The sequence below is a fragment of the Wyeomyia smithii genome, chromosome 3, assembly GCF_029784165.1.
Source record: "Wyeomyia smithii strain HCP4-BCI-WySm-NY-G18 chromosome 3, ASM2978416v1, whole genome shotgun sequence".
NCBI classification, from domain to species: Eukaryota; Metazoa; Arthropoda; class Insecta; order Diptera; family Culicidae; genus Wyeomyia; species Wyeomyia smithii.
Window position 1 is genome coordinate 153,841,724 of NC_073696.1, and position 12,269 is coordinate 153,853,992.

The 12,269-nt window shown below is 39.0% G+C and overlaps 1 long non-coding RNA gene across 1 annotated transcript; it reads right to left on the reverse strand.

The window, feature by feature from the left end:
* Nucleotides 1-10,496: 10,496 nt before the first annotated feature.
* Nucleotides 10,497-10,983, reverse strand: LOC129733304 (uncharacterized). The gene is made up of 2 exons (XR_008729454.1): nucleotides 10,901-10,983; nucleotides 10,497-10,839 (listed from the first exon to the last, which is right to left on the reverse strand). It is a non-coding gene; the product is annotated as an uncharacterized LOC129733304 (long non-coding RNA).
* Nucleotides 10,984-12,269: the final 1,286 nt, after the last annotated feature.

The window sequence follows — 12,269 nt, forward strand, 5'->3', positions numbered from 1 at the left end:
TAATCAAACTTAAGCAACCGTTTAGTATTAAATTGTTTAAAGAACGAAAGTCTATTATCTCAAGTATTACACGACTTATTTGAACATAACTTGTGTCATACAAACGAATCATCTCTCAAACTTACAAATAACAAACTTCATAACAATTTGATATATGGTTCAAAAGTTTTGGAAAGAAAAGAAATTCAAAGACTATTCTACACTATACCTGCTTTGATCAATATATATATGGCCTCAACATGATTTAAACATGGTATCGTACTATTTGAACGTTTCCGGTATCGCTCGTGATTAAATTGTTCGAAATTAAGAGTCATTTCTTTTATTTCGTTATTTCTTAAGCACTAATATCACGTCAAATTTTATATTTTATACTTCAATTACAGCATCAATATTTTAGAACCCAAAGAGTGATTATACCTTTATTGGATTCAAGCATTCATGTAAATCTATTTTTGCAAATAATAAGTTTGAATGAGAAAGGCTGAGTCTGACCGCTAGGTGGATTGATTTAGGTTTTTTGTGGAAAGTATCGAATTTTCAGTTTACAGAAAAATGGTTTTAACTTGAGCTTGTCTAAGATAAGTCACATTAAGTCAAGAATAATTTGGCCGAGCGGACGGCCGAATATTCAACAGAACATGATGATTAAATGGGAAAATTTAAAAACCAAATCACCACGAGTCTAAGTGGATTACCCTAGACAAGTTCTAGTTTAAGTCATTTTTCAATAATCCGATTATTCGATAGTTTTCAAAAATAACTTTTTTCCAGCCCTATTATTCGGTGCATCTTTAATAATTTTTCTCGAAAATTCGAAGTTTTTTGGCAAATTTGTTCAAACAAACAATAAAGTGCGAGTGAGAAAGGCTAGGTCTCATCGCTGGTTAATCCACCATCATGTTTGTCAAGTCACGCAAAATATAGAATTCAGCGTAAAGAAAGGGTAAGTGGTGGGGCACCTAAGAATAAACCCATGCCTAAGTCCTTTTTGACATCGAATGGCCTGATTTTACATCGATTCGGACTCTGTAACCTTGTGGCTAAGCTCCCCTTACGACATTACAACAATAATGTCGAAAAAATCGGTTCAGTCAACTATAGGAAAAATAAGTGAGTTTTAACAGCCTCCGGAACACGTTTCTTTTAATAACTTTCGAACCATATGTTTAATCATTCAGTGCGTCTCGAACTGTCTTACAGATCGGACGTGTTTTCGGTTACTTGTGAACTGGTCTGTGACTGCATATAGCTTTAAAGTTTGTGTTTTGTCAATGCGTTTTTTAAATGCTAACTGAAGGTTAATTCGCATGAGTCTTTATCAATACTGCCTATTTTTAATTTTTTTCAAATGCGTAACTGAAGGTTAATTCTCATGAGTCTTTATTAAGACTGCCTATTTTTAAATTTAACATTTCTTTCTAACTTTTTTCGTACCACCTGAAATAACAGCGAGAAGAATGAAATCGTGCAAGAGAGAGCATTCTCTGTCGGGCAATTGGAGTGTCTGCTGCGACAATGTAATGGATATTTTTTCTGAGCAATAAGCCGGCGAAATGGAAATTATTATTATGAATCTAATTAAAATGTGAATTCTTTCAAAACGGAGAAAGTTGCACCTATTACGGTAGCTATTTCTTCTAAATTAAAAATTTTTGAAAAGGAACTTTCAACGTTTGTTTCTGACGTTAAAGTTACCTATCAAATTGGCCGTAGAGGCGAATGCCGCTTATTATTCGACTCGATAAAGGGTAGTGATCATCTTGCTCAATATTGAACTGACAAGATGTACAAATGTTTCACCTACGACACCAAGAACGCCAAGCCGTTCAAGGTTGTCTCAGAAGGTCTCGCCAACGATCAAACCGTTGATGAGATCAAAATTACTCTGACAGAATTACTTGGCATAGCCCCTACCCTGGTAATTAATATAAAACAACAATTACGAGTAGTGTTCGACATCGGACCGGGTAGGTTCCGGTAAAAGTCAGGTCCGAATTCCGATCGGACCGGAACCTTCAAAGTCCGATTATTTTCCGGACCGGACCGGATCGGAGCCATCCGGACTTCGGAACGGACCGGGTAATGGACATATTCGGTGAGAAAAAAAAAAATCACAGGTGGGTTGTGTGCAAAGTCACGACCGCAAAGTTGAAGTAGAATACTTTTACACAGCGCGCCGCTTTTCGCGTTTAGCCTGGCAAAAGCCTAATGCGCACGGCCAACACACTAGAAAGGTGTTTTTACATTGAAAATTAGACACAGCTTTAGTGGACTAAGTGTTGGCAAATGCATCTACCGCTAATACCGCCGCTATCGTACGAAAGCGCGTCGTTTCATGTGGGGAATAATATCATCAACGAAAAATGACGCGCGTCTAAGCACACCCAAACTGTTTCGCCGTGCCGCTTCCATTTACTTCCCTATAACATCGACCTCATGGAAGTACCGGCTGCACCTACCGCTGAGGCTGTTACCATACTGCTACTGATACCCAAAGCTATTAACTCTTCAAATCAAAAATTTTATTTGTCCTCAGAAGAACAATTGTTCAATTTCATATCGGATATAATGCAATCGCATTTCTGTAATATTATCGACAGTAATATTCTTCTGAAAAAAATGATCCAACTTATCCATTGAGAAAGTGCTGGCTGATGTACAGCAAAAATCTCGCCCGATCGCTCGCGTTTGCGTTCAGTCTGGCAGAGGCCTGAGACGTGGTGACCAACCACAGGGCAAGTGATTTGTTTAATTTGAAGGCAGCCACAGGCGCAAGCCGCTGCTATTGCCTGTTACTGCTGAGTGCTGATATCTGCTGCTACTGCTGTCAACGTTGTGGACGGTCCATCCAGCTCACCTTCCGACTAATGGATGTAGCTAGTTTTCCCTCTTTTATAGCCGAAGGGTGCTACGAAATCGGCCACGCCTTTCTGTTCAGTTTTTCCATTCTCTAATGTTCTTTAGACGAATTATTCCACAATTCGCATTTGATTTTTGTATCCAGCGAATAAACACCGATGGTGCTCTCACACACGCAACAATTCAACCCCTAACCGTATTGCGGCTTGAAACATCGAGCGATTTCGTTTGCTCGCTGTTGCGTGTTGCATCATGTTGCAACTTGGCAGCTGGGAGACAACGAATTTCTGTTCATGCTGATTGATTGAATCGACTTCATATTAGCTCTGCATAGTCGAACTAACTGTCTTTGTGAATGCGGTCTAACAGGACAGTTTGTTATTCAAAGTCGGTTATGCTGATCGCAGCCCTTGCGCTGCCCCTACAGTGGGGGGTTTACTAAATAAAGTAAAAATTAGACAACTAAAATAGAATTTGATTGCATCCCGCATAGGATGTCTGCATGTGTTGATGCCAGAAAATTATTAACCATCAATTATTTGTTTATTTGCCTTGAAAAAGGCATTTAGCGGTTCAAAACTGGTTGCTGATCGCAACCTTTGAGCTGCCCTAACAGTGGGGGAATTAAGATACACGGACAACATGCACTGTGGTAGCGATTTCACATTCAGTAAATTAGACGGATGCGACAAATTTAAATTGCTAGGATCCAACACAGAAAGCTTGCTTGCGTTGTCAAATATTGCACTGTGCTACAGCGATTTAGAACTTCTGAAATTTTACAAACACCCCCAAAATCTGAAGTTATGGTCAAAATACGGTTTTTCGGACTTCAGCGCATATAATATTTTTTAACTCAGTCATTTATCAACCGATTTTCAATATTCAAGCAGTTTTAGAAAGAAACAAATAGAGCTTTAAAAATATATATAGATTTGTTCTAATATCAATAAAACAAGTTGAGTTATTTGAGCTTAAATCAAATTTTTTAGACTTTTTCACGCAATTTTTAAATTTTATTTTAAATTTGCAGTCTATTTTTGTGAGAAACATACCACAAATATACTGTAAATTTGAATGTTTATTCAATTCCGGATCAATTGAAGTAGTTTTGTGAAAATCGGTTGAAATTTGGTTAAGTTATATATTTTTTAAGAAAACCAGAAGTTTTCGCTTCTATTGTACAATCATTTCACGGTGCTACAAATGATGAAAAAATTCAAGAACTTTTGATGTGACTTAGTGTGGGTTGTAGCTTTAGTCAAATTTTACTTGCGCGTTTACTTGAAGTTTTTCAAATACACCAAAAATTATTAGTTATGGTCAAAACCCTTTATTAAACCTTAGCTCACATTTTTATGTTTAATTCGGTTATTTTTCAACCAATTTTTTATATTTTGGCTGTTTTGGAAAGGCGAAAAATAGAACTCTTGAAACATATAAATATGTCTCAAAAGTTTACCTATATGCGATGAATAGTTTTGAAATAAATAAGATAGTTTATGTTATTTTCAAATTTTTCCAAATTTATTCGCAATTTATTACACATTTTTGTAATGAACGAGCTTTAATTGCTGTAGAATTTGAAAGTTACATTTAGTGCCAAACGAAAACAGTAAGTGTTGTTTATAAAAATCTGTTATAATTTGGCTGAGATATGACTTAATGTTTTCTACCATAACTAAGATTTTATCAAATCATTTCTCAGCAAAATTATAACAGATTCTCATTAACAACAGCTATTGTTTTCGTTTGGTACTAAAAAAAACTTTTCAAATTTTACAGCAATTGAAGCTCCATCATTACAAAAATGGGTGAAAAATTGCGAATAAATTATGAAAAATTTGAAAATAACATAAACCATCTTATTTATTTTAAAACTATTCATATAGGTAAACTTTTTAGACATATTTATATGTTTCAAATGCTCTATTTTTCGCCTTTGCAAAACAACCAATATATAATAAATCGGTTGAAAAATAACCGTATTAAACATAAAAATGTGAACTAAGGTAAAAAACAGGGTTTTGAACATAATATATAATTTTTGGGGTATTTGAAAAACTTCAAGTAAATACGCAAGTAACACTCGACTAAAGCTACAACCCACACTAAGTCACATCAAAAGTTCTTGCATTTTTTCATCATTTGTAGCACCGTGGAATTGCTGTGCGATAGAAGCCAAAAATTCGGGGTTTCTTATAAAATATATAGCTTTGCCAAATTCAACCGATTTCCACAAAACTACTTCCGTTTGATTCGGATTTGAATATACTTTTGAAATTATAGTATATTTGTGGTATGTTTCTCACAAAAATAGACTGCAAATTTAAAATTAAATTGAAAAATTGCGAGAAAAAGTCTAAAAAATTAGATATGAACTCAAATAACTTACAATGTTTTATTGATATTAGAACAAACCTGTACATATTTTTAAGGCTCTATTTGTCTTCTTTCTAAAACTGAAAATCGGTTGATAAATGACTGAGTTAAAAAATATTATTCGCGCTGAGGTCCAAAAAACCGTATTTTGACCACAACTTCAAATTTTGGGGGTGTTTGGAAAATTTCTAGTATGAGCGAATGTTACACTCAACAAGACCTACAACCTACACTAGGTCACTTCAGAAGTTCTTGCATTTTTTGCCTTTCTCCTAGAAAGGTATAGCAATCACTGAAAATACTAAAGGTATAAAAGTGCTCAAAAGGGCCGAATGTCGTATATCACTCGACTCAGTTCGACGAGCTGAGCATTTTCTGTATGTGTGTGTGTGTATGTGTGTGTGTGTGTGTAACGCTCTCCCAATCTTACTCGATTTTCTCAGAGATAGCTGGACCGATTTCAATGAAATTAATTGCAAATGAAAGGTCTATTTGCCCCATAAGACTCTATTGAATTTTATTGTAATCGGATTTCTAGTTTAGAGGTTATGTATCAAAATGTAAAAATCACGAAACACCAATATCTCAGAAACTACGCAACCGATTTGAACACAATTAATTTCAAATGAACGGTCTACCTGAAAAACCCTTAACTTTTGAATTTCATCAAGATTGAACATGTGGTTCAAAAGTTATGAAAAGAAACGTGTTCTCGAGACTATTTAATCTCACTCATGTTTCTCAGAGATGGCTGGACCGATTTTCATCAAATAGAGAGAGAGAGAGAGAGAGAGAGAGAGAGAGAGAGTGCGAGGTAGCAAACAAGAGATGTTGAAGGGAAGAACGCCAGTGACTTGCGAACGATTACCGAGTGCAAACGGGGTTAATAAATCGTCGGAATTAAATATCAATTGCGTTTAATAAGTGAGATCCGAACTACTAGGAGTCGGGTGTTTAATCTACTGCTTGGGGACTGTACAATTTGGCACAGTTGGGATTATCAATAAAGTAAGTGAACTTGTGTGTTTATTTTCTATTCCATTAATCCGAGCAGAATAGAGAATAAAACTTGATACAGCAATGGCGTTTGCCATAGTTTTGTTACTCTGCTTCAATTTTGAAGATCAAAGTAATTTTCTAGATTACCTTTCGGGCGAATATGGTTTTTTTTCTCGTTCAGCATTAGTGCAAATTCCGAGAAGTAATAAATTAATCGTAGGAAATAGTGACGAAAGCATGAGCCACGTTGAAAAAAAAACAAAATGGTGCTATCACTTTAACGCAAAGCACACACACACGTTAATTAAAATATGCGAGACCGGTTGAGGACCGCAGCGCACATATTCAAACGAACGAGCCCGGTAGGTACCCAAGCGCGAAAAGGGAAGAAAAGATGCGAGACCGGTTGAGAACCGAAGCGCACATATTCAAACGAACGAGCTCGGTTGAAACCCAAGTGCGGAAAAGAGAGAAAAGACGCGAGTCTGGTTGAGGACCGAAGCGCACATACACAAAACAGAACAAGCGAGCCCGGTTGTAGCCGAAGCGCTGAAAGAAAAGATGCGAGTCCGGCTTAGCACCGAAGCGCACACATACAAAATATATGCTATGCCAGACCGAAGCACACATGCTCAAATCAAAATATGCGAGTCCGGTTGAACCCTAAGCGCAGGAAGGGGTGCTACACGATCATTTTCAAACAAAAATGCGCGTATAGTGGAAACTGATGCGCAAAATCAAATGTAAGCTCGGTAAAAAAAAATAACGAGCACACAAAGAAACGTGCCCAGGATGAAGCTCACAAATACGTATTGAATTGATGCAAGCTCTAACCGCAATGCATATATTTTTGCTACGCGTGGAAAAGCGGGGACAAAGAGGAAGATATTGAAGCGGGTGATGCGTGTGTTGGTGCAGAATGCACAGTTCACGGGGTCAAGGTTATTATGGTTGACTATACAGTGAACCGATTAATAATGGATGGGTGATTGAATAGATGCAGGCTATTTTAGAGGGATTGTGCCTGACATCATGGGAAAGATATGATGCTAAAAGACATTTGAAAATATAAAATTCACTGATTTAAAACAAAATATAAGTCGCTCTCCGAGGGAATTACAGATTTGTCAATCAATTAACAATCAATTACCTACCCAGTTTATTCCTGTACGGAAATATGTTGCGATGAATGGTTTATTTATATGAAAATATTATTTCACGATTATTTCAGATGGATATTGAAAAACATTGTCCATTGGAACCATTTAACGATGCCGTTGACGCATCGGATCTTCGTCGAGAGTGGGAAGAGTGGTTACGATCGTTCGAGTTTCTTCTCGAATTGAAGCCAATAGAATGTCAACGCGAAAAGTTAGTCTATATGCTTGCTCGTGGCGGTCGGAGTTTACAGCGGATCTATACCAATCTTCGACCAGTGCCCGGAGAGGTTCATCCTGAACCATCAAAAGTGCCATTTGCCCTGAAAGAGATTCCTGAATACGATAATGCGATCAAACGTTTGAACAACTTTTTTGTCGGTAAACGGAATGAGAGGGTCGAGCTCGATCTTTTTTAGGTCACTGAAGCAATCTACTGATGAGTCTTTCAGTAACTTCATTCTCAAGCTTCGCATGCAGGCTGCTCGATGTGATTTTCGAGATCGCGAGGAGCAAGAGATTCTACAACAAGTGACAATGGGTGCTCGAGACGAAAAAGTAAGGGACAAAGGTTTAGAAAATATTATGGGCTTCGATGAGTTAATGAACTATGCTATCAACCGAGAAATATTGTCCAAGCAGAAACAGAAAGCAAATGCATTCAAGCTAGAACCCGAGGTTTCTAATGTTTGCGCAGCGAAACAAGTGTGGGAGAGGAAATCCCAAGGATCGTTTGGGATGTCATCAGTGAAACCTGAGAAACGTTGGAATACGAATAATCGTCCTAAATCGGAATGCGGACGTTGTAGTTCATGAAAAAACCACAGTGATTCACGAGGGTGTTCTGCTCGGAATTAGCGATGCAACAACTGTGGAATAAAAGGACATTTTGCCAGAAAGTGCACCAGAGCACGGAAGACACAATTTAAAGCCAACCGAACCTGGAAGCGTGCTAATCTCGAAGCCAATGCCTTACAAGATGGAAACCTTAGCGATGAAGGATCTTCACGTTGTCGGTCGGTGGCAGAAGGACCGTTAAAGGTAAAATAACTTTTCATTTTACTTTATTTCTTTTTATTACATTCCACTTAAATGCTATGTTATGTTGTTATGACCATACACGAGTAATTGCGATTTCTCGTAGAACTATTGATGTTTGAGTCAAAAATAAATAAAGATAAAATAAGAATAAGTTTGCGATTTGTTTCCTTCAGGTGAACTCGGAGAATAGTGAAATAATAACATGCAAGATTGATCAGCATCCAGTAGAATTTTTAATAGATTCCGGTGCTGCTATCAATACTGTTACCGTGCTAGTTTGGAATGATCTTGTTAGAAACAACGCGACTCTCGAGGAACAACGTAAAGCTTTTGATGATTTGAGAAACAAGTTACCAAGCACTGTGCACAGACTGGGATTTTACGAACCAAAAGATGAGACTGAATTATACGTAGACGCCTCTCCGGTAGGCCTAGGAGCAGTTCTCACCCAGCGAAATAGTAAAGGGATATCGAGAATAATAAGCTTTGCTTCAAAAGGACTCACCAAGACTGAGAGGGTTTATCCGCAAACGCAATGGGAAACTTTAGCCGTCGTTTGGGCAGTCTATCCTTATTTATTTGGAACCCACTTCACGATTTTTACTGATCACAAAACACTAGAATACATCTTTGAAGGGAAGCATCAACAAGGCAAGCGGGCCTGTTCTAGAGCCGAAGGATGGGCGTTGCGGCTGCAGCCGTACGATTATGCCGTTAAACATATTCCAGGAACAAGCAACATTTCTGACATACTTTCAAGATTATGAATACAGTCAGAAACACCTTTTGATGAAAGTAGTGAGCACTATTTATGTGCACTAGGGGAGGGATCCATAGCTATTGGGTTACAGGAAATAAGAGATGAAACTAGTCAGGATGAAACGCTGACGGCAGTCATGAAAGCAATCCATAGCCAGGAATGGCCTCCAGACCTTTTTCATTTTCAAGCATTTTTTAAAGAATTAGGAGTAATCGACGGCATCGTAGTGAGGGACGATAGAATTGTGCTTCCTTCTAAACCACGGAAAAGAGCATTGGAAATAGCTCATCGAGGACACCCTGGTGTAGTCACAATGCGGAGAATCCTCAGAGAGAATTTGTGGTGGCCGTACATGGACCGAGACGTCAAAGGCTGTATTGAAGAGTGCGCAGGTTGCGCAGCAGTAAGTTCGCAAAATCCTCCGGAACCAATGTTGCGGAAAGTTATGCCAGAAAGAGCTTGGCAAGAAATTGCCATAGATTTTTTTACTGCAAAAGAGTGTGCGACATTTCTCGTAACTGTGGATTACTACAGCCGCTTCCTCAAAGTTTTAGAGATGAAAGGTACTAACGCTACTAAAACCATAGAAGCCCTAGAGTCTATTTTTCAAGAGCAAACTTACCCAGAAGCAATCCGAAGTGAAAATGGCCCACCGTTTTCTAGCGAAGAATTCGCTAACTATTGCTCAAGGAAAAACAGCCGCCCAATACGCACCATACCCTACTGGCCACAAATGAATGGCCTGGTAGAAAGACAAAACCAGGGTATTCTGCGAACCTTGCGCATCTCTAAAGCAATCAAAGCAGATTGGCGCAAAGCGATAAAAGATTATGTCTATTCATACAACACGACTCCTCATTCGGTAACAGGAAAGGCGCCAATGGAACTTTTGACTGGTAGGCCGGCCAAAGATCTTCTTCCCTCTCTGAAAACAGACCCATTTTGGCGTCGGGACGACGAAGCCCGAGATAATGATGCTATTAACAAGATGAAAGGGAAACTATATCAGTGCGTCTTGAGCTGCCCGACAGATCAGACGTATTTTCGGTTGCTTGTGGACTGGTCTTTGACTGCATATAGCTTCAAAGTTTGTGTTTTGTCAGTGTGTCTTTTAAAGATTACCTGGAAGTTAACTTACATCAGTCTTTCTCAAGACTACCTATTTCTTTCTTTCTCAATACTTGCAATTTGATATTATTTTTGAACTTTTTTCGTATCACCTTGTTATAGGTTTACTATATACTAACCTCATCATAAAAAGGCTTTTCCCAAAACTGAAGAAAATTGGCCACAAATCTACTTAAACAACTTCTTTGTATTTTCCTTCCTTCTTCATCCCGTCCCGCTCTAATCTCCTATGCTTTTCATTCCCTGTCAACTTTTGTCGCCGGGCATTTCGCGCTCCGTGCGACCCCACGTTGCTTAATCTAGCTCACTTGACTGCCATCCGGTCTTCGCGGCGTCCGCCCAGCAACACCAGTCCGCCACCGCTCCCAGCTGACAATCTTCAAAGCCGCTCCAGTCCTTCCCGTGCCGACTTGCACGTTTCCGAACAGTCCGTTCGAATCCGACGCCGCCGAAACTTGGAACACCGCACCACAGCACAAAAACAGGAAAAAGAAACAGGAAAAAAGAGCCCTGTGCACAAATCACCATGTGAGTACAGGTGTTACTCATTCATTTATAATTTTTTTGTTACCTCTCTGGAGGGCCTTTCTTGGTTTTCTCTCCTTAATGCCTCAGCGGGATTTTGTCCGTAGTTGGCTTGATCGTTCGCCGGCTCTTCTGCAACGAGGACGATGGCTTCAATATGGTGTGGCTATGTAAGGTTACAATTTTTTCTCACCAAGAGTAACTCCGTCCGCGGTTGACTTGCGATGTGCACCCGACGACTTCTCACACAAAAAGAAATTCTCGATCGAGTTGACTGTCTCTCGTTTGACAGTTCGTTTTATTCCTCATAAGCCGTACTGCCTGTTTCCTGTCATTTTTTTTTAGCAGCGTCGCTTTGGTTAGAGACTGGCGGACTGTCGGTGGCTATCAAACTTCAACTGCTTCAAAGTAGTGTGGTTTCTGGTGGAATATTGCGTGTGCCCTCGACTACTGCGACTTCATTGCTCTGCTTCATGTGTACGGTACTTATATTTATTCTAACTGTAACACAACATTACCGCCAAGGTGAATTTCTCATAAATCGGCGACAGCACGATTTATGAGAAATTGAAACATCGTTACCGTTAAGGAGTGGACCGGAGACATCGACCGATTGGGGTCCTCGAAGAATCTCCAAGGCCATGATAGTAAACTCTTGCTAGCATAAGAATTTACTGTGACTTAACTAAACAAACATAACCCAAAACTGCAACAATAACGCCAGCAAATCCTGGCTAAAGATTTCGATCAACGCCAACTAAGGTTTGGCTAGTTGTCTCCGGTTAAGTCCTTAAACCCCCACTTCACGAAACTTGCGTTTGCGGCGGCAAAACATTCAGAAAACTCTTAACCTATTGGTTTTGCTAAATAGGCTAGAATTGAACGCAAAACATTAAACTTAAACAAAATAGGACTGAAACATTGTGATAGTTTTTTTTTTATGGTTTGTATATAGATAACAGCTGCGCTTGGAAAAGGAGTGTGACGTCACACCCGCGCAGAAAATACCTTATGCTCCGTCACGAGCCTTATAATTAAAGTTTAATTTTTGCTCCTAGGAGGGCATAGCCTTCTGCTATGCTTTAGTCAGGCGAAACATTTGGTTCCCTTGACAGAGGACCGCGAACGGCTCTGTCAACACTCTATGTATCAACATATTATGCCACAGGTGGCAAAGAACTTCGCGCAGCCTTCTGCTGTGCTACAGGCAAACAAACTCGAATAAAATAAACAAGTTTTGTGTTATAAACAAAACAGGAGTCGCCGGTTCAACGGTGTTGATGCTCTCGCATGCGTTCTATCGTACATGCGGTACTAGATTATAGGTTAAGAGATTAGTAAGGTAAACAGAGAGTGGAGAAAGTCTCTCTCTCTGAGTTACCGGTAGGGTATATTTAAGTAGTGATGTACGAAAA